Below are 26,215 nucleotides of genomic sequence, written 5' to 3' on the forward strand. Positions count from 1 at the left end.
GTAGATAACAGATGATAAGGCTGAGAGAATCACTGAAGCAGGAACTCTGAAGAGCAACAATGATTTATGGAGATAATAAATCTAGGAGAGGGGGAACTGAAAATGTCAAACCTCTGGCCTATTGTTTTTGTACAAGTATAAAAGAGAATCTTAAACTTGGAATAAAGAGGCAGTCCATAGAAAAATGAGAGGCTGTCTCATCGCCGACACCATTCACCTCTTCAGGTTGAATCCCTGGTTGCTGGGGTTGGACTCCGGCGCTTCAGGACATCCTAATTTCTCCTTAAGTCTCTAATATATCTTGTACATTAGCCCTAGTCTGTTGTTTCTTGATTTCAAAAATGCAGCAACTGGAATGGTCCATATGGTCTTAGGAAGGGTCTAACCAGTGTGCAGGTCAGAAGCTTGTCCCCTTTCTAGGCTCCGGCAGCATATTTCTGTAAATAGGTTCTACGTACGTATTCTGACATCATCATCAGATGGTACCTTGTGGTAACCTAGAACCACAAGATCTTCTGCTAAGAGGCTACTGCCTTATGTCTCCATTCTAAATTGCTGCAACTAATTTTGGGAACTGTATTCTCCCAGATTGTCTGCCTTAGCAAGGAATTTTGTATGTGTGGTAAATATAAGCAGCCAACAAGTATTCACACAGTTTGTGCCAGTAATTTTGTTCCTTCTGGCTACTTACTACATCAATACCTCTTGAACCCCAGTTGTTTTTTTCATTGGAAAATGAGAAAAGAATGTATCCCCTGCTGATGTGGGAAATCCCATGGACAGAGGAGCCTGAAAGGCTACAGTCCATGGGGTTGCAAAGAGTCCGACATGACTTAGCGACTAAACAACAACAATGTTGTGGGAGGTTCAAATGAGATCAAGCATAAAATGTAAGGTGATGTTATGATCACAGATAATCTAGGTTTTAAGACCACATGAGAAAGGTAATTATAACTGCTCAACCCATAATCACAGAGACTATAGCCTACAGTTCCTTTAACTATCCCCAACATAAGATCAGCTGTCCAGATTTTACCAAGAAAAACATTTTTACTATTCTTTCCTTTAAAAGATGTTTCAAGTTGGCTTTCATTGCCCTCTAGTGGTTTTTACATGAACCCGGGTGTTATATGAACCCATGTCTTCTGCATTGTTGGCAGATTCTTTAAACATCTGAGCCATCAGGGAAGCCCCTGTTATATGAAAGACATAAGTATAATTATTACTCTTTTATTTTGAAGATGTTAGTCTTAAAACATTCTTCAAATACTGTTAGGTTACACACATTCGTGTCAGCTGGAATCCTTAAAGAGTCAACCTGTAGGGACAGTTTCTAACATCATCCAGGGCAACAGAGATATACAATGTCGTGTACTATTTTACTAGGTCTTCACTCAGAATCTACTGACTTAAAATAATTAGCTTTATTCTTTCGCTCATTAAATATTTTTAGGATATCTATCATGTGTCAGGAAAGCAAGATAGACATTGTCCTGGCTTACAATCTAGAGAGAAAAACGGAGCACTAAATGTGTTGTTAACAAACTAGAGTGATAAGTGTTGTGACAGGGAAAGTACTGGGTCTATGAGTCTATTAAGATGGGTACCTAACCTGGGGGCATCTCCGTGTGTGTTGAGAGGGATTTTGAGAGTGTTCAGAGAGTGTAACAACTGAATGCGATCTAAAGAATGAATGTATGTGTGTGTTTAATCGCTCAGTCGTGTCTGACTCTTTGTGACCCCGTGGACTGTAGCCTTACCAGGCTCCTCTGTCCATGGAATCTTCCCAGACAAGAATACTGGAGTGGGTAGCCATTCCCTTCTCCAGAGGGATCTTCCTGACTCAGGGAAAGGATGAATAGAAATGACCTATTTAGGAGAAGCAGGTGAGGAGGGGAGAGTAGACAATGTGAAGAAAGGGGTTTTAAGAGATGAGACTGCACAAGCTGAAAAAAAAAAAAGCTATAGGGAGGAATTTTGACTTTATTCTGATAAGTAAATTATAGCCAAACAGACTGAAAAAACATGAATGCATGCCTTCAATTTTTAGTTTTTAAAAGCTTTTATTAAAGGGAAATCCCTAGTAATTAGTCCTAAATGAAATGTTTGGAAGCTTCAGTGCTTCTTTTTAGTATCCCAAAGTTCTCTCAGACACACAGCCCTAGACTGTCGGAGCTGGAAGGGTCTTCAGACACCAGGAGCGTCCGTCGTCTCACTTCGCAGGACTCTGAGGGGGTGTGCTGTGCTGGGCTCAGTTGTGTCCCTTTGCAGCCCCGTGGACTGCAGCCGCCAGGCTCCTCTGTCCATGGGCTTTCCCAGACAAGAACACTGGAGTGGGTTGCCATTTCCTCCTCCAGGGAATCTTCTCAGTCCAGGCACTGAACCCGTGTCTACCTGCGTCTCCTGCATCGCCGGTGGATTCTTGTCCGCTGAGCCACGGGCGAAGGTGGTCAGGAGCTGCTCAGGTTTCATCATGTGTCCGCCACTGGGAACTGTTTGCTTTTCCCTTTATGGGTCCAGGGCTCAAATGCCTCAGCCTTGATCAGAGGCCTGATTAGTCTCCTGTATCTCCTATCTTGTTAACTCCAGTTGGTTAGAATTCATGAGCACCCCTAACTTTTACTTCTGCATTGGACTTCATGCTCTTTCCTTGGGGCCTAATGAAAAGATGGTTTATCTTGGACTTATGGGGAGAATCTGGGAGGTCAGCTCATTTCTGAGAGCATGAATCCTCCCCAGATCACATCCTCACAAGAGGGCCAGGTTTAGCCTCTTCTCTGAACGCCTGTGTCTCTCTGTACTTTTCTTTTGCCATCACTCTGGGTGGACCTACTCACTTCTTCTAGACTACATGTATCTTGAGGACATGACAAATGGCTTTGTCATCACCTCATCCTGCATAGCAAGGGAACGCAGAACCTGAAGACCTCTATCAAGTTTGCTGTGGTCAGGGAAGTGTGGATAAATGAACAGATTGGGATATCTCATTTCCTAACAGAAGTTTTAAGTAGATATTGGTGTAAGGGAAAGAAAATCATATTATCTTAATAGATTGCAATCAGAATTTTTCTTGGGGAAAAAAACTGAGATTAGAAAATACAATGAAGTGAAAGGAGAGTCTCTTACAATCGAGCAAAAATGACAGCTGCGTTTTTAATGAGAAATGACCATGAATTGGAAGGTAATCAGAGATGAAAGAAGTCAGGAGGAGAGGAAAATGAGAAATCTGTGCAGCGTGGGAGAGTTCCCAAAGGACTTCATACCAGAGATAGCTAATGGCCATTTTAAAACGCTTCAGGTCTGATGTGAACTCACTGCCATCTTTTTGAACTGAGGTGTAGTGTCTACTATACAAAGGAGAGGCTGATAAACACTCCATGTCATTTATGCTTAATACAGAGTGTGCTTTTCTGTGATGCTTGCAGTTCTGGGACAACTAACTCATATCCATATGTATTGAACGTGGAAGCAGATTTTAAAAAATGAAAGTAAAATGTAGTTTCCAGTCTCCTGAATTCTATCACAAATCTGTGAGTAGAATAATAAAAATACATGTAAAAAATGGCCATAGTTTAGGGCAGCTTCTGTTGCACTAAACCATGCCTATTAGCGATACAGGAGATAAATATTTTGTAGCTTGAGTCACGGCATCATTCAACAAGGTCGATCAGGAATGTTTTCCTCCAGGGTAGATTTTGAACAGAGAGAAATAACAAGCAATTAAATTATATGGAAGATTAACTATTGGCTCTTCACTGACCCTTCTTTTCCTTTCCTTCAAGCAAGAGAATCATCGATTAGTCTATGTTTAGGAAGGAGCAACATTTTTCATTTTCTCAAGCAGTCTTGTTTGACTGTTAGGGCTCCTGGCTGATTCTTAGCATTTTGTGTCTTTAAAAAATGAGACTCTCATAAAAAAAGAAAAAAGAGAGGAAAAAAACAGCAATGAAGTCACAACTTTTACTTTAACATATTAATTCACTTTTGTTCTATGAATTATACGTGTATATACATATATGTATATATTATATAAATGCTATTTGCTATGTTAAGTTGTTTCAGTTGTCTGACTCTGTGACCCCCATAGACTGCAGTCCCCAGGGCTCCTCTGTCCATGGGATTCTCCAGGCAAGAACACTGGAGTGGGTTGCCACTTCCTCCTCCAGGGGATATATATATATACAGGCCATTGTGTGGCATATGGGATCTTAGTTTCCTGACCAGGGGTTGAAGCTGTGCACCCTGGGATGAAAGGGCAGAACCTTAACCACTGGACTACCAGGGAAGTCCTCTGAATGATATTTTAAAACTCTAGCATTAGGATAACAATCAGTTTTAATACGTACAACAGTACAAAAACTCAGCAAACAGGCCAGATACCGCCGGTGAATGCAAGTGTATACAATATCTGTCTCTTACTGCCATCTTGTGGATTCTTGGAGAATAACCACAGTGGTAATGTTTTCATTGTATCTGGGAGCACCCGGTTTGCATGCCACAGTGTATGAAAATAACTGGGAGAATGAATAAGAAAAGAGCAGCTAAATTACCAGGTTTCATTTAATGTTATGACTTTGGAGGTACCATTTAACTTCTCTGTGGCTTGGTTTCTTTGTGAAAAGTGAGTGTTACAGATAATGGTGTGTTTCTTGTCTGTCTCAAGGTTGCTTTGAAAATTAAAACATAAAATTGCTCTGTAAATCAGAAAATACTATTCAGAAACAACGACTTATTATCCTTGTCCTCATATAGTACTACTAGATTAAGGATGTGTGTTAAATTGCTTCAGTCATGTCCTACTCCTTGCAACCCAATGGACTGTAGCCCGCCAGTTTCCTCTGTCCATGGGATTCTCCAGGCAAGAATACTGGAGTGGGTTGCCATTTCCTCTTCCAGGGGATCTTCCTGATGCAGGGATCGAACCTGGGTCCCTTACGTCTCCTGCATTGGCAGGCAGGTTACCTAAACATTTTGTGTGTAACACGGTAAACATGATTCAGACTGAAGAATCAGGCTTCAATCTGAAGGTGCTGTTTGTTGTAGCTTGGAGTACTATCTTCGTAGGCCACAGCATGTGAAAATTCAGTAACTGGGAAACAATGTATAAGAAAAGAGTAGGTCAACGTCCAGGTTTCCATTTAATTGTGTCACTTTGGATGCACTATTTAACTTCTCTGGTTTTAGGAGTGATTTGTCTTGTAAGTCTCTGAGGACAAGAGAGTAGATGTTCCCAATGACAAGAGGTTATTTCTCCAGGAGCAGATACTTATGTGGGCTTGGGGGCTGGAAAAGCAGGTATTTTCTGATTTACTAGTTTGCGGATGTGTAAGTGGGTCCTGACATCCCCAAAGTACAGCAAGTATGCAGCCTAGAAAGAACTTCTTCTAGGAAAGAAAATGCTACCCTTGTGATACCATCTACCCATCCGCACTTCAGTCATTTCTCTTGTAAGCTTTGCGTCTTGGTTTTCTCTCTCTCAGACTGCACTGCAACTAGAAAACTGAGGTGATATATTGGATTATAAGGGCAGAGGCAACTTTTAAAAAATTTCATTTCAGTGAAAAATTTGAAATAAACAGTTAAAGGCTTTCCCTTCCCCTTAGGGAAGATTTATTCAAGTTCTTTCATTTGCTAAGGTATTCATCACTCACAAACATTTACCTGAGTGTGGAGCCCTGGGTTAGACCCTCTACATCTATCCTCAAGAAAACTCATATTCAATTATTCAAAACTGTTGGGGAAAATATTCATGAAAACAAATCAAGACCAAAAGGAGAACACAGGATGTCACTGAAGAACTGTGGAGACACAGGTTTGGGAGAAGGTGGGAGGCCTGCTCTTCTTGTATTTGAGTCCTACTTAAATGCTTTCTGTAAACCCTTTTCTTTAGCTTCCTCCATACTTAATAAAATTCTCTCTCCTCTGAACTCCTGAAGCTCTTAACTAGATTAACTAGTTCACCTGGTGATCTTCTTGGGCACACTGCCTGGTTAATTTTCACCAAACCAGTCTCTATCCTCACTCCTCTACCTGCAATTTGATCTTAATAATTAAAATGTCTTTCTAAAATTGTCATTTACAAATGATAGTCACCTGGTTTCAAACATAACTTTCCTTCCTTTCTGATATTAAAAAATATTTTAACTAAAAACATGTTCTCAGCATTTACTATATGTTAGGAATTCTGGTTTCAGAAATTGTTTGCTTTCAGTTTTTAGACATAATTTCAGAGCATGAATCCCCACCCCTCCCAACCCAATCTGCTTCAAAGGAATTTCCATGGAGGCAATCTGTGAGAGGATTTTCTACAGGTTGAACAATTTTATATCCTGGGGTTGCGGTAGCATCTGTCTGGCTTTATTCCTTTTTCTGGCCCAAGAGTTTCTTCCTTTCCACTATATACTGTCTAGGTTCCTTACGTTCCTTAATACGGTCTTATTTAAGAATTTGCCTCCATCCTCCTTGCTTTGACCTCCCATTAGACCTGAGGGCCTGGGGGCAGAGACCCCACTATTTACCGCTGTGTTCCTAAAGCTGGGCATATCATGATCTTCTCGTGGGTCCTGCCCTTTCCATCACCCTCATGAGTCACATGCAGACCTGCACACCGACAACGGAGTTGACGCCTCATGATCCACGATTTCTTCTGCTTCAAATCCTGCAGTTGCTTAGACCCTGGGCAGAAGTTAGGAAGCAAGGGCCAAAGCCTCCCTGGGGAGTTTTGGGGTGGTTGAGAGAGGGGGCTCGTGCGGGGCGGAGTGCTGCTGACAAGGTGCTCGTCGATTCCGCTCAGGCGTCAGTCACTGAGCGTGATCCTGTGGTGAGGTGGGAGTTGTGATGATGATAAAGAAGACAGGGTGATACCAAGGAACTTAACACGGTTGATTTAAATAACAAAACAGCAGGATGAGAAGATGGAAACAAACGATGTGATTGTCCCATTCTATCACACTGGCCACGCGTTATAACCATGTTCATGCCCTGTCTCTTCACTGGGTTACTGCTCCATGAAGGTGGGATAAGTTTCTAATGTACCTTTCTCTTCCTTACATCACCTAGCATAGCACTTGATGGTCATACTGTCATTACTGAGCACCTGTGAAGTGCCAGGCCCTGTTCTTGCCCTGGGAATATAGCACTAAATAAAACGGATCAATAGGAGATACTGAATGAATCGAAGAATTAAAACATAAGAATTTCAGTCAAGTAAATGAAGTGTTTTCCATCTCTTCTCTTCCTTCCCTCTTTCTCTAAATATATGTAAATATATATGTATATGTGTGTGCGTATATATATAAATATACATATTTAGGTGAATTAATAAATAAAACACCAATTTTCTTCTCTCTATTAGATCATTTCTATCAACTTTTGTAATTACCCTCCAATTAAGAAAAAATTATTGAATGATTTTTTGGCATGTACAAATAACTATTGTTATAAATACTATTATAATTGTCCTCCAATTAAGAAAAACTTATTAAATGATTTTTTTGGTATGTATTGAGATGATTGTAAGATTTTTATAATTTATTTCCTTTATTCTATTAATACAGTCAATTACGATAATTGAGCAAAAATTTTTTTTGAAGTATTCTTGATTTACAGTGTTGTGTTGGTTTCTGGTGTACAGCAATGTGATTCAGAATACATATATTCTTTTCCATTCTAGTTTATTACAGGATATAGAATATAGTTCCCTGTACTATATGGTAAGAGCTTGTTGTTTATCTATTTTATATATAATAGTTTGTATCTGCTAGATAATTGATTTTTAAACGTTAAACTAAACCTCTCACTCCTGGGAAGAAAAATCACAACTTGGTTGTGACCATAATAATCTATATACATATGGATTTGGTTTGTTCATGTTTTAGTAAAGATTTTTGCATCTATATCATTTAATTCTTGTAAGAACTCTACAAGGAAGATAATTGTTATGATCTCCACTTTACAAATAAACAACTGAGCCTTTTATTGTTCGGTTGCTCAGTCATGTTGGACTCTTTGCCACCCCAAGGATTGCAGCACGCCAGGCTTCCCTTTCCTTCACTATCTCCCAAAATTTGCTCAGATTCATGTCCATTGAGTTGAGGATGCCATCCAACCAACTCATCTTCTGTCACCCCCTTCTCCTCCTGCCCTCAATTTCTCCCAGCATCAGGGTCTTTTCTAATGAGTCTTCACATCAGGTGGTCAAAATATTAGGGCTTTAGTTTCAGCATCAGTCCTTCCAGTGAATATTCAGGGTTGATTTCCTTTAGGATTGACTGGTTTGATCTCCTTGCCGTCCAAGGGACTCTCAGGAGTCTTCTCCAGCATCACAATTCAAAAGCATCAATTCTTTGGCACTCAACCTTCTTTATGGTCCAACTCTCACATCCATATATGACTACTGGAAAAACCATAGCTTTGACTATACAGATCTTTGTTGGCAAAGTGATGTCTCTGCTTTTTGATATGCTTTGTAGGTTTGTCATAGCTTTTCTTCCATGGAGCAAGTGTCTTTTTATTTCATGGCTGAGGTCATCATCAGCAGTGATTTTCAGTTCAGTTCAGTTCAGTTGCTCAGTCATGTCCAACTCTTTGCAACCCCATGAATTGCAGCACACCAGGCCTTCCTGTCCATCACCAACTCCTGGAGTTCACTCAAACTCACGTCCATCAAGTCAGTGATGCCATCCAGCCATCTCATCCTCTGTCGTCCCCTTTTCCTCCTGTCCCCAATCCCTCCCAGCATCAGAGTCTTTTCCAATGAGTTAACCTTTGCATGAGGTGGCCAAAGTACCGGAGTTTCAGCTTTAGCATCATTCCTTCCAAAGAACACCCAGGACTTATCTCCTTTAGAATGGACTGGTTGGATCTCCTTGCAGTCCTAGGGACTCTCAAGAGTCTTCTCCAACACCACAGTTCAAAAGCATCAATTTTTCGGTGCTCAGCTTTCTTCACAGTCCAACTCTCACATCCATACATGACCCCTGGAAAAACCATAGCCTTGACTAGATGGACCTTTTTAATGTCTCTTCTTTTGAATAACTTTCCTTCCAAGGAGTAAGCGTCTTTTAATTTCATGGCTGCAATCACCATCTACAGTGATTTTAGAGCCCCCTAAAATAAAGTCTGTCCATGAAGTGATGGGACCAGATGCCATGATTTTAGTTTTTTGAATGTTGAGTTTTAAGCCAGCTTTTTCACTCTTCTCTTTCACTTTCATCAAGAGGCTCTTTAGTTCCTCTTTGCTTTCTGCCATTAGAGTGGTGTCATCTGCATATCTGAGGTTATTGATATATCTCCTGGCAATCTTGATTCCAGCTTGTGAGTCATCCAGGCTAGCATTTCACATGAAGTACTCTATATATAAGTTAAATAAGCAGGGTGACCATGTACAGTCTTGACGTACTCCTTTCCCAATTTGGAACCAGTATGTTGTTCCATGTCCAGTTCTAACTGTTGCTTCTTGACATGCATACAGATTTCTCAGGAGGCAGGTAAGGTGGTTTGGTATTCCCATCTCTTTAAGAATTTTCCAGTCTGTTATGATCCATTCAGTCAAAGGCTTTATCATCGTCAATGAAGCAGAAGTAGATGTTTGTTTTTGGAAATTCCCTTACTTTTTCTGTGATCCAATGGATGTTGACATTTTGATCTCTGGTTCTCTGCCTTTTCTAAAACCAGCTCGTACATATGGATGTTCTTGGTTCATAAACTGTTGAAACCCAGCTTGAATGATTTTGAACACTGTCTTGCTAACATGTGAAATGAGTGCAATTGTGCAGTTTGGCTTTGCCCCTCTTTGGGATTGGAATGAAAACTGACCTTTTCCAGTCCTGTGGCCATTGCTAAGTTTTCCAAATTTGCTGGCATATTGAGTGCAGTACTTTAACAGCATCATATTTGAGGATTTTAAACGGGTGGAATTCCATCACCTTCACTAGCTTTGTTCATAGTAACACTTCCTAAGGCCCACTTGACTTCACACTCCAGGATATCTGGCTGTAGGTGAGTAATCACACCACTGTGGTTATCTGGTCATTAAGATCTTTTTTTATATAGCTCTTCTGTGTATTCTTCCCATCTCTTCTTAATCTCTTCTGCTTTTGTTAGGTCCTTACTGTTTCTGTCCTTAATTGTGTCCATCTTTGTAAGAAGTGTTCCCTTCGTATCTCTAATTTTCTTGAGATCTCTAGTCTTTCCTATCATATTGTTTTCTTCTATTTCTTTGCATTTTTCACTTAAGAAGGCTTATCATTCCTTAGTATTCTTTAGAACTCTGCACTCAGTCGGGTATATCTTTCCCTTTCTGCTTTGCCTTTCACTTCTTGATTAATTAATCATGAGATTGTGGCCTACAATTTTCTTACAATGTTTTGGTATCAGGGTTATGTTGGCTTCAAAATGTAGTAAAAGTATGATTTTAAAATTCAAAAAATTGCTTTTATAAAACCAGACTCTACCCTCTAGTGACCATTCTATTTTATTCACCCTTTTAGCACAACTCAAAGGAGATACCTGTACTCATTGTCATTAACTTCTCTCCTTTCATTGTGAAACCCACTTCACACAGTTTCTCACCGTATTACACTACAGAAACTGCTTTTTCATTTGATCCATAAGTTATTAAATTCAGCAGTTAATTTTCAGTTCCCATCTTAACATGACTTATGAGCAACATTTAAGAGTGATCCCACCCTCTGGAAATACTTAGCTCCTGGGGTCCTACTTGATTTCCTCCTACCTTATTGGTGTTTCCTTTTTGTTCCCTTTGCTGCTTCCTCCTTTTCTCCCCAAGGAGGACCTGGCCAGTCTCCAGGCCTCAGTCTGCCTACCTCTGTTACCTGTTCCACCTGTCGGAGCAGCTCTGTCTCAACTAATAGTATTTCTTCTTGTGTGATTTTTCAGGTAGAAAACCTTGAAGTCATCCTTCACATCTTCCTTTCTCTGAAGCTACACCCAAGCTTGTAGGAAATCTGTTAACTGTCCCTTCTAAACATATCCAGAATCGTTTCTCACCTCCTCCACTTCGACCACAGCTGCCCCGCCTCCATTTTTCAGGCCGAGTCCCAGCCGGCCTCCGCTTCCATCTTTGCCCCTCGACAGTCTGCTGTCAACATGGCGGCCGGAGCGACCGTCTCACAGTGTGAGTGAGAGAACGCCCTGTCCCTCCGCTGACAACCCCCTACGGCGCTTCCTTCCCTCAGGAAAGCAAAGCCTTATGGGGGCCAATGAGGCTGTGCTCTCTGTGACTCACCTGTTACCTCTCTGTCCTCATCTCCCACTTTCCTTCTCTTCCTCCCGGTCCCACCAGAGTGAATTCCTCAAATAGAAAAGGCAGAGCTCTTCTTGCGTCCCAGAGGTCAGCCTGGCCCACTCTCGTCTCCTTCATTCTTTGCTAAAATGTCACCTCCTCAGTGTGGTCTACTCTGACTACCTTATTTAAAATGTTCAACTCCTCTCCCAGCACCTCAAATTCACCTTACATTGCTCTATTGGCTTTCATTGCACTATCATGTCCTAATAGATTATGCAATTTCATTATCCATTACTTAAAAAAAAAAAGGTTTTCCCAATAGAATATAAGAAGCACTGTGAGGCAGCAGTTTTCTTTCTTTTCTTTCTTCCTTTCCTATCTTTCCCTTCCTTCTTTTCTTTCTACCTTCCTTCCTTCCTTTCTTTTATATTCCTAACACTTAAAATAGTGCCTTATATATAATAGCTGGTGAAGAAACTACTATTGCATGAATGCATAAATGAATGGCTAGTACTCATTAGGCACTGCATCAATGGCTTAAATACTTTGTTTATGCTCACAATAAGGCTGAGAGGTATTATCATCCCCAGTTTACAGATAAGGAAATTAGTGTCCTAAGTGATAAACTTGATAGAGCTCACAAAGCTTTAGAGCCTTTCCACCTGGACAGCTGGGCTTCCCAGGTGGTGTTAGTGGTACAGAACCTGCCTGTCAATGCAGGTAGATGCTGGAGACAAGGTTTTGATCCCTGGCTGGGGACGATCCCCTGGAGGTGGGCATAGCAACCCACTCCAGTATTCTTGCCTGGAGAATCCATGGACAGAGAAGCCTGGCTGGTGGGCTATGGTCCATAGGGTTGCAATTCTCCCAAGAGATTAATTCAGCAGGCCCCTTGTGGTCAACATTGGAGAAATGATTTTGACTTTAGTGTAAGAAGTAAGTGTAAGAAGGAAGAAGAGGTAAAAGAGATTTATTGTGTACTTCATAGGTGGTGGGTACATCAAATGGTCTGATTTCCATTATCCTATAGGATAAAATTCTGAGACTCTGAGACTCAGAAAGTTTAAATAACTTGATCAAGATCACAAGGTTAGTAAAAGGTGAAGCTAGGACTGGATCCTAGGTCTGCCTGATTTCTAAGTTAGTACTTTTTTTTTTTTTTTTACCTTCCATACCAACCTCAGAAACTCTGTCAACTCTAATCATGCTATTTCTCTGTGTGATACTATGCTTTATTATAAGAAATATACATTTGGTCTTTGTTCCTATTTCTGGTTCAGAACTCCTAAAACCCCTGGAATTTTCCGAAGTGATGACAGAAAGACAAAAGTGTCTTTTGTTGTGTTAATGACTCCACTAGGGATGGAGGCTGGTTGCAGGGAGAACCAACCATGTAAGAACATTCAGTCTTCCCTCCTCCTCTCTCCTCTCTCCCCGCTCCCCGCCCCCACCACCAGCCCAAGACCTTATGGGAGAGGATGGGAGCTGGAAACTGAGTTCAGTCACCTATGGGCAAAGATTTAATCAATTATGCTTATGAATGGGGCCTCCATGCAATGAGGAGAGAGTATGGAGAGCTTCTGGGTTGTTGAACACGTGGGGATGTGGGGAGTCTCATGCCTGGAGAGGGCATGGAAACTCTGCACTTTCCCCCATGCCTTGTCCTGTGCATCTCCTCCATAAGGCTTTTCTTGAGTTATACCCTTTTATAACAAACTGGTGATCTCGTAAGTAAAATGTTTCTCTGACTTCCATGAACTGCTCTAGCAAATTAATTGAGCCCAAGGAAGGGGTCGTTGGAAACATCAACAAATAGGTGACCCCCCAGCTGGTCAGAAGCACAGGTGACAACCTGGACTTGCGACTTGTTTCTGAAGTAGTGGGGTGGGGTTGCGGTAGTCTTATGGGGCTGAGCCTTTAGCCTGTGGAATCTGATGCTATCTCTAGGGTCAGAGTTGAGTTTAATTAATAGGACACTTAGCCAGGCCTCCTTGGTAGCTCAGTTGGTAAAGAATCTGTCTGCAATGCAGGAGACCCCAGTTGGATTCCTGGGTTGAGAAGATCCACTGGAGAAGGGATAGGCTACCCACTCCAGGATTCTTGGGCTTCCCTTGTAGCTCAACTGGTAAAGAATCTGCCTACAATGCAGGAGACCTGGGTTGGGACGATCCCTAGAGAAGGGAACGGCTACCCACTCCAGTATTCTGGCCTGGAGAATTCCATGGACTGTATAGTCCATGGGGTCGTAAAGAGTCAGACAATTCTGAGCCACTTTCACTTTCACTTAGCTGGTGTCAAGAAATGGCATGTTGGGGTGGGGAATACCTGCCCCCATCCATACAGATATTTGCATGGGGAAATTGGAGGCCAGAACACTTTGCTTAAACCCTTTCCACAAGCTTCTGCTGTCTTTCATCTTCATTCCCTCTTAAGGCCTTAGAAGGTGTATGAGGTGCCTCCTTCCTCGCTAGTCTCACCCTCTCAGAATTCCCTCTCTCTCCTTGTATCTGAATCACCTCACACACTGTGCTCTCCCTGTCTCCTGGGCCAGTGGACAGGCTGTTCTCCCATTTCATGTTTTCTTCCTTGCCCAGCCCCTTGGTCTGGGTGTCTTTTCTACATCTTTCAAGGCCAAGGTAAGATACCATTTCTTTAGAGACATATTCTTGGCTCCCTGGTCTAGGTCAGGTCCCCTGTGTGTGCTCCCCTTTGGTAGCACATTCAGAACTCAAATTTGCAAACTCCATGAGGGTAAAGAGGGGACCCATCATATACATCGTGTGCGTGCTCAGTTGCTCAGTCGTGTTTAACTCTTTGCAACTCCATGGACTGTAGCCCACCAGACTTCTCTGTCCATGGGATTTCCCAGGTAAGTATCTTGAAGCGGGTTGCCATTTCATCCTCCAGGGGATCTTTCCAACCCAGGGATTGAACCTGCATCTCCTGCAGCTCCTGCATTGGCAGGCGGATTCTTTACCACTGAGCCACCTGGGAAACCCATCATATTTACCACTATATCTCTAATTCATGGTACTGTCTTATTCAGGGTAAGACAATATATTTTTCTACATATATTTTCCTTATATATTTTCTTTATTTTTTCTGTCCCAACCAATAGTAGAACTGGAGGCCATGCTCCATTGGATTTGATCCTCATCTTTCTCAAAGACCAAAATGTGGATTCAATACAAAAGAACTGATCTTTAATTCTTCATTTATTAGAAGGTGTTTGTAACTGTTTCATAGAACAACACAGACTTCTCAGACAAGGTACATTGGTTTGTAAATCCCTTAATCTCAGGAAGACATTTTTAATTACCGTGGGATACAATGAGCTGGAAACACAAAATCACCATTAGAAATATTATTCACGGTCCACAGACATTGGCAGAGTCCATATCCTGTCCTTGCTTGAATCGCTTGTTGGCATGCTTAGATGAGCAGAGCTAGGAGGGCACTGCCAGCTGCCCAAATGCTGGCCCAGGCCCTTCCCAAAGGAGGCCTCTCTCCAGGAATCATTTCTTCTGTTTAAGAAACTATTATGAATCTCAAGATCTTAGATCCAAACAATTCCTCATACAGAATTCAGTGAGCCACATGATCCCTAATGGACATTTATCATTTAGCTGCTGTGTCCAAATATCCTTCTTTGGGGGCAATCTAAGACTGGAAGGAGGTACAGTCTTGTCCCCGCTAGAAAGGTGGGGGAGATGTGTAGCTAGAGTAGGTGCCCAGGCAGATATGCCTGCCGGGAACTCAGAATCACCACACTAAGATGTAAGATACATGGAGAGAGAGTGAGATGCTTTCAAGCACCCCCAGGATTGTGGCCGGGCTGTCAGTGACCTGTGATAATGACCTCAAGAACAGCATCCTTAACAGACTGACCTTCAGCAGAATTTCCTTCCTGGCTTCTGGGCTTGGTTCCCCAGCCTTCCTGGGATTCAGTGAGTTATCTGTTCTTTCCCTAATAGATTCCTTTTCCATTTAAGTCACTCAGATGTCTGTTGTCTGGAACTCTGGCTCATAAATCCACTGTGGCAATCCTGGCAAGCACATTCCTAGAGTAGTTAGCATCACAGGCAAGGAAGCTGGTTGTTACAGGAGACCTATGTCTGGCTTCAAGTTAGAAGCCTTCACTTTCCTCCTGTATAAAATAACAGGGTGATCATCTTCCTACCTATCCTGAAGGGATGCTTTCAGAATCAAATTAAGATAATGTCCACAGGAAGGGACTTGGTACATAGAAATGGTGAGGCAAATTTAACAGTTGTGAGGGCTTAGCTAGCATAACCGGAGAAGGCAGTGGCACCCCACTCCAGTACTCTTGCCTGGAAAACGCCATGGATGGAGGAGCCTGGTAGGCTGCAGAGTCAGACACGACTGAGTGACTTCACTTTCACTTTTCACTTTCATGCATTGGAGACGGAAATGGCAACCCACTCCAGTGTTCTTGCCTGGAGAATTCCAGGGACAGGGGAGCCTGGTGGGCTGCCATCTATGGGTCGCACGGAGTCGGACATGACTGAAGCGATTTAGCAGCAGCAGTAGCAGCAGCAGCTAGCATAATTAGAGGCAAAAACAATGGAGCTAAAACTCAGTCCACTTTCAGTTGAGGATCATCCTTTCCTCACAATTTGAGAGGTCTCCACACAGGTTCCCCTTTATCAGGGGTCAGGTGTGATAGAGCATTTTCAACGTGTACATGAAGAAGGCTCAGGATCAAGTGTTGCTTCACCCTTTGAGGCTTGCATCACCAAAACAAGGCTCTTTATCACTTAATAGCTTTTTGGAAGAAGAGTATATTTTACAAACAGATTTTTAAACAAACATTATGATAGTATTTGGGCTTCCCAGGTGGTACAGTGGTTAAGAATCCACCTGCCAATGCAGGAGACTTGGGCTCAATCCCTGGGTTGGGAAGACTCCCCTGGAGGAGGAAATGGCAACACGCGCCAGTATTCTTTTTGTTTTGCTCTTTCTTTCTTTCTTTTTAAATTAAGGATAATTTATAATACGATGTTCCTGCCATACATTAACATGGACTAGCCATAGGAATACATTGACCCCTTCCTCGTGAGCCTCCCTCCCTTTACCCCATCCCATCCCACTAGGTTGTCACAGAGTCCTGGTTTCAGTTCCTGAGTCGCGCACCGCACTCCCGCTGGCTATCTCATTACGTGTTAGTGTTTATGTCTCCATGCTACTCTCTCCATTTGTCCCACCCTCTCCTTCTTACTTTCAGGTGTCCACAAGTCTCTTCTCTATGTCCGCATCTCCATTGCTGCTGCTGCTACTGCTGCTAAGTTGCTTCAGTTGTGTCCGACTCTGTGCGACCCCACAGACGGCAGCCCACCAGGCTCCCCAGTCCCTGGCATTTTCCAGGCAAGAGTACTAGGGTGGGGTGCCATTGCCTTCTCTGGCATCTCCATTGCTGCCCTGCAAATAGGTTTATCAGTCCCATCTTTCTAGCTTCCATATATATGCATTAATATATGGTATTTACATTTCTCTTTCTGACTTACTTCCCTATGTATTATAGGCTCTAAGTTCATCCACCTCATTTGCACTAAGTCAGATAGTTTCCTTTTTATGTCTGAATGATATTCCATTGTGTATATGTACCATAGCCTCTTTATCCATTCATCTGTCGACGGACATCTAGGTTGCTTCCAGGTCCTGGCCATTGTAAATAGTGCTGCAATGAACACTGGGGTACATGCGTCTTTTTCAGTTATGGCTTTCTCAGGGTATATGCTCAGTAGTGGGATTGCTGGGTCATATGGTAGTTTTATTCCTAGTTTTCTAAGGAAGCTTCATACTGTCTTCCATAGTGGTGTATCAATTTACATTCCCACCAACAGTGAAAGAGGGTTCTCTTTTCTCTGCATCGTCTCCAGCATTTATTGTTTGTAGATTTTTTTGATGATGATCATTCTGAACAACGTGAGGTGATATCTTATTGTAGTTTTGATTTGCGTTTCTCTGATAATGAGCGACGTTGAGCATCTTTTCATGTGTTTATTAGCCATCTGTATGTCTTCTTTGGAGACATGTCTGTTTAGGTCTTTTGCCCACTTTTTGATTGGGTTGTTTGTTTTTCTGGTATTGAGTTGCATAAGCTGCTTGTATATTTTGGAAATTAATCTTTTGTCAGTTGTTTTATTTGCTATTATTTTCTCCCATCCTGAGTGTTTTCTTTTCTTCTTCTTTATAGTTTTATTTGCTGTGCAAAAGCTTTTAAGTATGGTACTGGCACAAAAACAGAAATATAAACAAATGGAACAAGAGAGAAAGTCCAGAGATAAACCCATACGCCTATGGGCGCCTTATCTTTGACAAAGGAGGCAAGAATATACAATGGGGCAAAGATAGGTTCTTCAATAAGTGGTGCTTGGAAAACTGGACAGCTACATGTGAAAGAATGAAATTAGAACAGTTCCTAACACCATACACAAAGATAAATTAAAAATGGATTAAAGACCTAAATCTAAGTCCAGAAACTATAAAACTCTTAGAGGAAAACATAGGCAGAACACTCTATGACATAAATCACAGCAAGATCCTCTGTGTCCCACCTCCTAGAGTAATGGAAGCAAAAACAAAAATAAACAAGTGAGACCACTCCAGTATTCTTGCCTGAAGAATCCCATGGACAGAGGAGCCTGGTGGGTTATATAGTCCATGGGGTCGCAGAGTTGGATATGACTGAACAACTGAGCATGCATGCATGCTGATCTCTGAGAGTTCCTGTAAGTCAATTAGGAAAGAATATGTCTGTTTTTGAAATATATTCCATTGCCAGAAAGCTAAAAGTTTTAAGATATTCTGAGTCTTCAGGACAGAAGGGGTTCTTGGGCTAAGGGTTCAGATGAATACAGCGAGCCCTAGGAGTCCCAGCAGCCTTCAGAGAAGTGGGCAAGGATGAGTCATTCATTCATCCAGTAACTTTTGCCCAGTAACTGTGTTCTGTGTTAATCAGTGAACAGATGCTAACACACAGTCGCTGCCTCAGGGGAAGCTTCAGAGGCTTTAGATATTGCTTTCAGTATCCTCAATTTTAGCATCTATGTGTACAGTGGCTTCCTGTGGTAGCTCATATTTCTCCTTGTAAATAGCTTATTATTTCAGGCATTTATATTTTTCTCACTAACTGGACTTCGAGTGCAGCCTCAGACATAAGCAAATTGCCAAGTTCAACTTTTTCTCTAAAGACTAGCACTGCAGAAAGAGCATAGCTTTGATATCAGAAGCAATGGTCATTCAAATGACACCTTTGAATGACCATCTTTGTGATTCTGGGCAAATAATTGAATTTCTGCAAGCCTTCAACCTGACATTAGGATGTCAGTGTTATTAGGATTCAGTGAAATCATAATGTGATTTCAGCACAGATACTCAAAAATATTAAGCGTTTTATTCCTAATTCTGCACTGTTGCTGCTTCCTCAGAGCCCTCTTTGTTGGGGAGCTTTTCCTCCAGAAGCCTTCCCACACCCCAGGCTGGGCACAGCCTTTCCTTTGTTGCCCACGCTGTCCCCAGGATTTATCATTTACACCTTCCATGTTATTTTATAAATAACCTATTTATTTGTCTGTCTCCCTTATTCACTAAGGGCACACTCATCTAGTAGTTTCTGCTGCTTAGTGGATGCTTAGGAAATGTCTTGTGGGTTGGTTTTAGGCAAATAGATTAATAAATAATGTAAAGGGTATGTATATAAAGAATATCCCTTATCTAATGCTCCACGTGCTGCCTCTAATTTCTCCTGCTGTTTGTGGGGGCTCTTTCTCAATGGAGGGGAATAATTCCTTCATTTTTGATTTCTGGTTTGCACTCTCCCCACCCCACCCCCTGAGCTCTATAATTAACATTTTAACATGAAAATGTTACTTATCCCAAATAAAACACCTGCATGAGTTTTTCTGGAGATCAGTTTAAGGCAGAATTTCTAAAACTATGTCCAGTTTGATAGTAACTCATATTCCAGCGGCAGGGGCGGGGGGATATTCTTTAGTTAAGTAAGGTTAGAAAATACTTTAATAGCATTTCTTTATTTGTTATAAAGAACTTCTTAGATCCTTATTTGATCACGAAACTTTTTTTTTTTTTTTTCATCCAGTGTTTCACAGATCTGGTATTAGGTAGAACACATATGTAGAAATATCACTTTGATAAAAGCTGAAATTGGTATCACGGAGCTGAATTTCAGACTTCGAAGGCTGCTTTTAGCTGAGTCCTTCAGTAGCCATCCTGTGGGTTATCAGAGGTCTGATTTTACATGATTCTCAATGTACTGTTTTTGCAGCATGTCTACAAGTAGTGATATATATATGTGTGTGTGTGTAACAGGTGGCGGGGTAGGGGTTCACAAGCAGCAGGAGGAAATAAACTGCAGGTGGCAGATGTTTCCTTTCTTTTCTAATCCTATGTTGTCATGACGACACCTGGTTTTGATTGAACTTTTCTCGAACCTTGAGCTAACTAATGTGTGTTTCTTATGGAAATATTTTTCTTAAGCTATGTTAATGAACTATGTATTTGCTTGGAAATCTGCTTTTTTTCAAGATTCATGTCAATTGTTTTATGGCCAGGGATGACTCATTCGGTGCCAAATGCTATTCAAAATGCATGTTGTGGGAGAGGGGCCTGGTGCAGCTCTCTCAGTTTTGAGGGCTTTCTTTTATCTGATTCAGATCAGTTCAGTTCAGTTGCTGAGTCATGTCCGACTATTTGCGACCCCATGGACTGCAGCATGCCAGGCCCCCCGTCCATCTGATTAGCAGCTTGTTAACAGGTTTATAACTCCTTGCTAAAAACTAGCAAGGAGGCACTCTTTCTGTCCCCTTCTGATGTCTGTGTCAGAAGCTTTCTCTATCCCTTTTATACTTTAATTACACTTTGCTACACAAAGTTCTGAATGGTCAAGCCTCATCTCTGGTCCTGGATTGAAATCCTCTCCTCTGGAGGTAACCAATCCCTGTGTAGCACATGGCTCACAGCTGCAACCTTTCATACACACACACACACACACACACACACACATATATATAAAACCAAACTGATCACATGCATCAGAGCCTTGTCTAATTCAGTGAAACTATGAGCCATGCCGTGTAGGGCCACCCAAGATGGACGGGTCATGGTGGAGAGTTCTGATAAAACATGGTCCACTGGAGAAGGGAATGGCAAACCACGTCAGTATTCTTGCCCTGAGAACCCCATGAACAGTATGAAGAAGCAAAAAGATATGACACTGAAAGATGAACTCCCCAGGTTGGTAGGTGCCCAATATGCTACTGGGGAAGAGTGGAGAAATAGCTCCAGAAAGAATGAAGAGACAGAGCCAAAGTGAAAATAACACCCAGTTGTGGATGTGACTAGTGATGGAAGGAGAGTCTAAAGCTGTAAACAGCAATATTGCATAGGAACCTGGAATGTTAGGTCCATGAATCAAGGTAAATCAGAAGTGGTCAAACAGGAGACGGCAAGAGTAAACATTGAAATTGTAGGAATCAGTGAACTAAAATGGACTGGAATGGGCGATTTAACTCAGATGACTGTTATATTTACTACTGTGGGCAAAAGTCCCTTAGAAGAAATGGAGTAGCCCTCATAGTCAACAAAAGATCCAAAATGCAGTACTTGGATGCAATCTAAAAAACGACAGAATGATCTCGGTTCGTTTCCAAGGCAAACCATTCAATATCATGGTAATCCAAGTCTATGCTCCAACCACTAATGCTGAAGAAGCTGAAGTTGAATGGTTCTATGATGACCTACAAGACCTTCTAGAATTAACACTAAAAGAAGATATCCTTTTCATCATAGGGGACTGGAATGCAAAAGTAGGAAGTTAAGAGATACCTGGAGTGACAGGCAAGTTTGGTCTTAGAGTACAAAATGAAGCAGGGCAAAGGCTAATAGAGTTTTGCCAAGAGAATGCACTGGTCATAACAAACACCCTCTTCCAACAACACAAGAGATGACTCTACACATGGACATCTCCAGATGGTCAACACCGAAATCAGATTGATTGTATTCTTTGCACCTAAAGATGGAGAAGCTCTATTTAGTCAGCAAAACAAGACCAGGAGCTGACTGTGGCTCAGAACATGAACTTCAGATTGAAATTGAAGAAAGTAGGGAAAACTACTCAGAGAAGGCAATGGCACCCCACTCCAATATGCTTGCCTGGAAAATCCCAGGGACGGGGAAGCCTGGTGGGCTGCCCTCTCTGGGGTCGCACAGAGTCGGACACAACTGAAGTGACTTAGCAGCAGCAGCAGCAGGGAAAACCACTAGACCATTCAGGTATGACCTAAATCAAATTCCTTACAATTATACAGTGGAAGTGACAAATAGATTCAGGGATTAGATCTGATAGACAGAGTGCCTGAAGAACTATGGACAGAGGTTCGTGACTTTGTATAGGAGGCAGTGATCAAAACCTTACCCAAGAAAAGAAATGCAAAAAGGCAAAATGGTTGTCTGAGGCAGCCTTATAAATAGCTGGGAAAAGAAGAAAAGCAAAAGGCAAAGGAGAAAAGGAAAGATATATCCATCTGAATGCAGGGTTCAAAGAATAGCAAGGAGAGATAAGAAAGCCTTCTTAAGTGATCAATGCAAAGAAATAGAGGAAAACAATAGAATGGGAAAGACTAGAGATCTCTTCAAGAAAATTAGAGATACCAAGGGAACATTTCAGGCAAAGATGGGCACAAAAAAGGACAGAAATGGTACGGACCTAAAAGAAGCAGAAGATATTAAGAAGAGGTGGCAAGAATACACAGAAGAACTGTACAAAAAAGATCTTAATGACTCAGAAAACCACAGAGCTATTTGAAATCCTTAAAGATGATACTGTGAAAGTGCTGCACTCAATATGTCAGGAAATTTGGAAAACTCAGCAGTGGCCACAGGACTGGAAGACGTCAGTTTTCATTCCAATCCCAAAGAAAGGCGATGCCAAAGAAAGTTCAAATTAATGCAAAATTGTACTCATTTCAAATGCTAGCAAGATTATGCTCAAAATACTTAAAGCTAGGCTTCAGCTATATGTGAACTGAGAACATCCAGATGTTCAAGCTGGATTTAGAACAGGGAGAGGAACCAGAGATCAAATTGTCAACATCCATTGGATCACAGAAAAAGCAACAGAATTACAGGAAAACATCTACTTCTGCTTTATTTACTATGCTAAAGCCTTTGAATGTGTGGATCATGACAAACTGGAAAATTCTTAAGGAGATGGGAATACCAGACCACCTTACCTACCTCGTGAGAAATCTGTATGCAGGTCAAGAAGCAACAGTTAGAACTGGACATGGAACAAGAGACTGGTTCCAAATTGGGAAAGGAATACATCAAGGCTTTAAAATGTCACCCTGCTTATTTAACTTATATGCAGAGTACATCATGTGAAATGCCGGGCTGGATGAGGCACAAGCTGGAATCAAGATTGCCAGGAGAAATATCAATAACCTCAATATGCAGAAGACACCACCCTTATGGCAGAAAGCAAAGAGGATCTAAAAAGCTTCTTGATGAAAGTAAAAGAAGAGAGTGAAAAAGCTGGCTTAAAACTCAACATTCAAAAAACTAAGATCATGGTATCTGGTCCCATTTCATCATGGCAAATAGGAAACAGTGGTAACAGTGAGAGACTTTATTTTTTTGGGCTCCAAAATCATAGCAGATGGTGACTGAAACCTAGAAATTAAAAGACGCTTGCTCCGTGGAAGAAAAGTTATGACAAACCTAGACAGCATACTAAAAAGTGGAGACATTACTTTGCCGACAATGGTCTGTACAGTCAAAGCTATGTTCTTCCCAGTAGTCATGTGTGGATGTGGGAATTGGACCGCAAAGAAGACTGAACGCTGAAGAATTGATCCTTCTGAGCGGTGGTGTTGGAGAAGAGTCTTCAGAGTCCCTTGGATAGCAAGGAGATCAAACCAGACAATCCTAAAGGAAACCAATCCTGAATATTCATTGGAACACCTGATGTTAAAGCTGAAACTCAATACTTTGGCCACCTGATGTGAAGAACTGACTCATCAGAAAAGACCCTGGTGCTGGGAAAGACTGAAAGGCAGGAGGAAAAGGGGCCGACAGAGGATGAGATGGTTGAGTGGCATCACCAACTCAATGGACCTGAGTGTGAGCAAGCTCTGAAAGTTGGTGATGGACAGGAAGCCTGGTGGTGTAGTTAATATGGTCCCAAAGAGTCAGACACGACTGAGCAACTGAGCTTAATATCTATCTATCTATAAATATATAATATATATAGAGAAAGACAGAATCTGTGAGAGAGAGAGAGAAACAGAGAGAGATACAAGGGCTTCCCTGGTGGCTCAGATGGTAAATAATCCTCCTGCAACGTGGTAGACCTGGGTTTGATCCCTGAGCTGGGAAGATCCCCTGGAGAAGGGAATGGCAACCCACTCCAGTATTTTTGCCTGGAGAATTACATGGACTGTGGAGCCTGACTAGCTACAGTACATGTGGTTGCAAAGAGTCAGACACATCTGAGTGACTAAGCACAGCACAGCACACGTATATATATGTGTGTGTATATAGTGTGTTAATGATATTGAATAAGCAGTATTTAAGGGATGTACCAGAAAATACCTGGAAAAGGGAAAGGCTACCCACACCAATATTCTGGCCTGGAGAATTCCATGGACTGTAGACTCTATGGGGTAGCAAAGAGTCGGACACAACTGAGAGACTTTCACTTCACTTCACCAGAAAATAGCATGTTACTTTTGCTTTCCTACTATGCCCATAAAATTTATGGAATTCATTGATTTGATAGGTATTACCAGCCATATTCTATGTCAGACAATAGGGATGCTTCTTAAGTGGAGTCTGGGGCAATCCATGGCTTACCCCTTTTAAGTAAAGAAGGCCTGGGGTCACTCTAAGTGCCTTTGCAGAGAAAATTCAGTACATGCACAGGCCCGTGGATGGAGTCCCACACCCATGGGTCTGGCCATTCCTTTTGTTACAACAAGGGAACACCTCTGCGTGGATTGTCAGTAGAGAAGCGCAGTCCTGAAGACCCCATCTCCCACAGTGGCAGCCATGTGGGTGATGCCACGTTGTATGTGCCAAGTTGCTAAATATTTTGCACGTGACTGGAGGGAAAGTAAAAGCCAGGGTGTCTAGGGTGAAATTGAGAGCAGGGAAGAGGCCAGTGAGACAGGCAGGGGCCAGACCGTGTGAAACTTTGTAGGCCACGACAAGAATTTTGAATTTTAAGAACAACAGAAAATCATTGAAAGGATAAGAAAAGGGGAAAAATGACATGATCAGAAATGCTTTTTGAAAGGCTCACTCTTCTTAAAGTCTGGAATTTGTATGTGATGAGGGATGTATGTGTGTCCGGACAGTCGGTAGGAGAAAAGGATTCCTAGGGCAGAGCTGGGCCCTGCTGAATCCCTAGGCTCTGGTGGGTGGGCTGGGGGTCAGCCTGGATGGTGGGCTCTGATGCTGAGGCAGAAGAAAAGTCTATTCACTGGCTACAGTGCTTTTTATTTGAGGGGGGTCCCTGAGCAAGAGGGCTTCCCAGGTGGATCAGCAGGAAAGAATCCGTCTGCCAATGCAAGAGACACAGAAGTCGTGAGTTCAATCCCTGGGTGGGGAAGATCACCTTGAGGAGGAAAGGGCAACCCACTCCACTATTCTTGCCTAGGAAATCCCATGGACAGAGGGGCCTAGTGGGCTACAGCCCACATGGGGTCACAAAGAGTCGGGCAAGACTGAGCAAGAAGTCAGAAGATGAGGTAGTTAGGTAGCATCACTGACTCAATCGACATGAATCTGAGCAAACTCTGGGAGAAGGTGGTGGACAGAGGAGCCTGGCATGCTGCAGTCCTTGGGATCGCAGAGTGTGACATGACGTTGTGACTGAATAACAACTGAGCAAGAAAAGTGTGGCTCTGAGTTGGGCAGGGAGACAAGTCCAGTAAGGTGGGGAGACGCCTGAGGGGGTTCCAAAATTGAGAGGCAAAAGCCAGAGCCTGAAGAGTCAGTGAATCTAGACAGAGCGGGGGTCAGCGAAGACAGCAATGCCTGCAGCAGGCACAGAGGCCTGGGGAGGCAGCCTCTGTGTGAGTTCTGGGCCAGAAACCTGAATTTAACTGGTCAGGATTAAGGTAAGAAGTCGTCATCTTTCCAGAAGCATCATCTACTCCACTTGGTTAGATTTCACTTGTAAGTTTTTTAATAGGGTGCCCTGGTTGATACAGGACTCGGAAGTTTCTGAAACCCTGATGAGAAGCAGGCGGTCAGTGTGGGGATGCAGGGAAGTTGCATATTTTCTGATGTCTTGTATTAAAGAATAGTTGATTTACAATTTTTCAAGTGTATAACAAAGTGATTCCATTTTATATATACATATATATATGTACATGTATATATACATGTTTATATATATATATACGTTTATATATATATATATTCAGATTCTTGCCCATTGTACATTATTACAAATAGTTCCCTGTAGCACACAATAAATCCCAGCTGTTCATTTTATATTTAGTAGTGTATGTACTTGGTGTATGTGTGTGCTCAGTCGTGTCTGACTCTTTTACGACCCCGTGGACTGTAGCCCGCCAGGCTCCTCTGTCCATGGGATTTCCCAGGCAAGAATACTAGAGAGGGTTGCCATTTCCTTCTCCAGGGGACCTTCGAACCCCCTATGTCTTGTATCTCCTGCTTTGGCAGGCAGATTCTTTACCCCTGAGCCACCAAGGAAGCTCATCATTTTCACCACTATACCTCTAATCCATGGAACTGTCTTGTTTAGGGTAAGACAATATATTTTTCATATTTTTCTACATATATTTTTAAAATTATTTTCTCCATCATTTCCTCTCTTTTTTCTTTCCCCACCAAAATAAGTATAGTAATACTGGAGGCCATGCTCCATTGGATTTGATCCTCATCTTTCTCACTGAC

General features: G+C 42.1%; 1 protein-coding gene across 15 annotated transcripts in view; it reads right to left on the reverse strand.

Moving 5' to 3' along the window:
* The window catches only part of DLG2 (discs large MAGUK scaffold protein 2), a 2,318,993-nt gene that overhangs the window by 377,302 nt on the left and 1,915,476 nt on the right, over positions 1-26,215 (reverse strand). The window lies entirely within an intron of this gene.

This window comes from Bos indicus x Bos taurus, chromosome 29 (genome assembly GCF_003369695.1).
Source record: "Bos indicus x Bos taurus breed Angus x Brahman F1 hybrid chromosome 29, Bos_hybrid_MaternalHap_v2.0, whole genome shotgun sequence".
NCBI classification, from domain to species: Eukaryota; Metazoa; Chordata; class Mammalia; order Artiodactyla; family Bovidae; genus Bos; species Bos indicus x Bos taurus.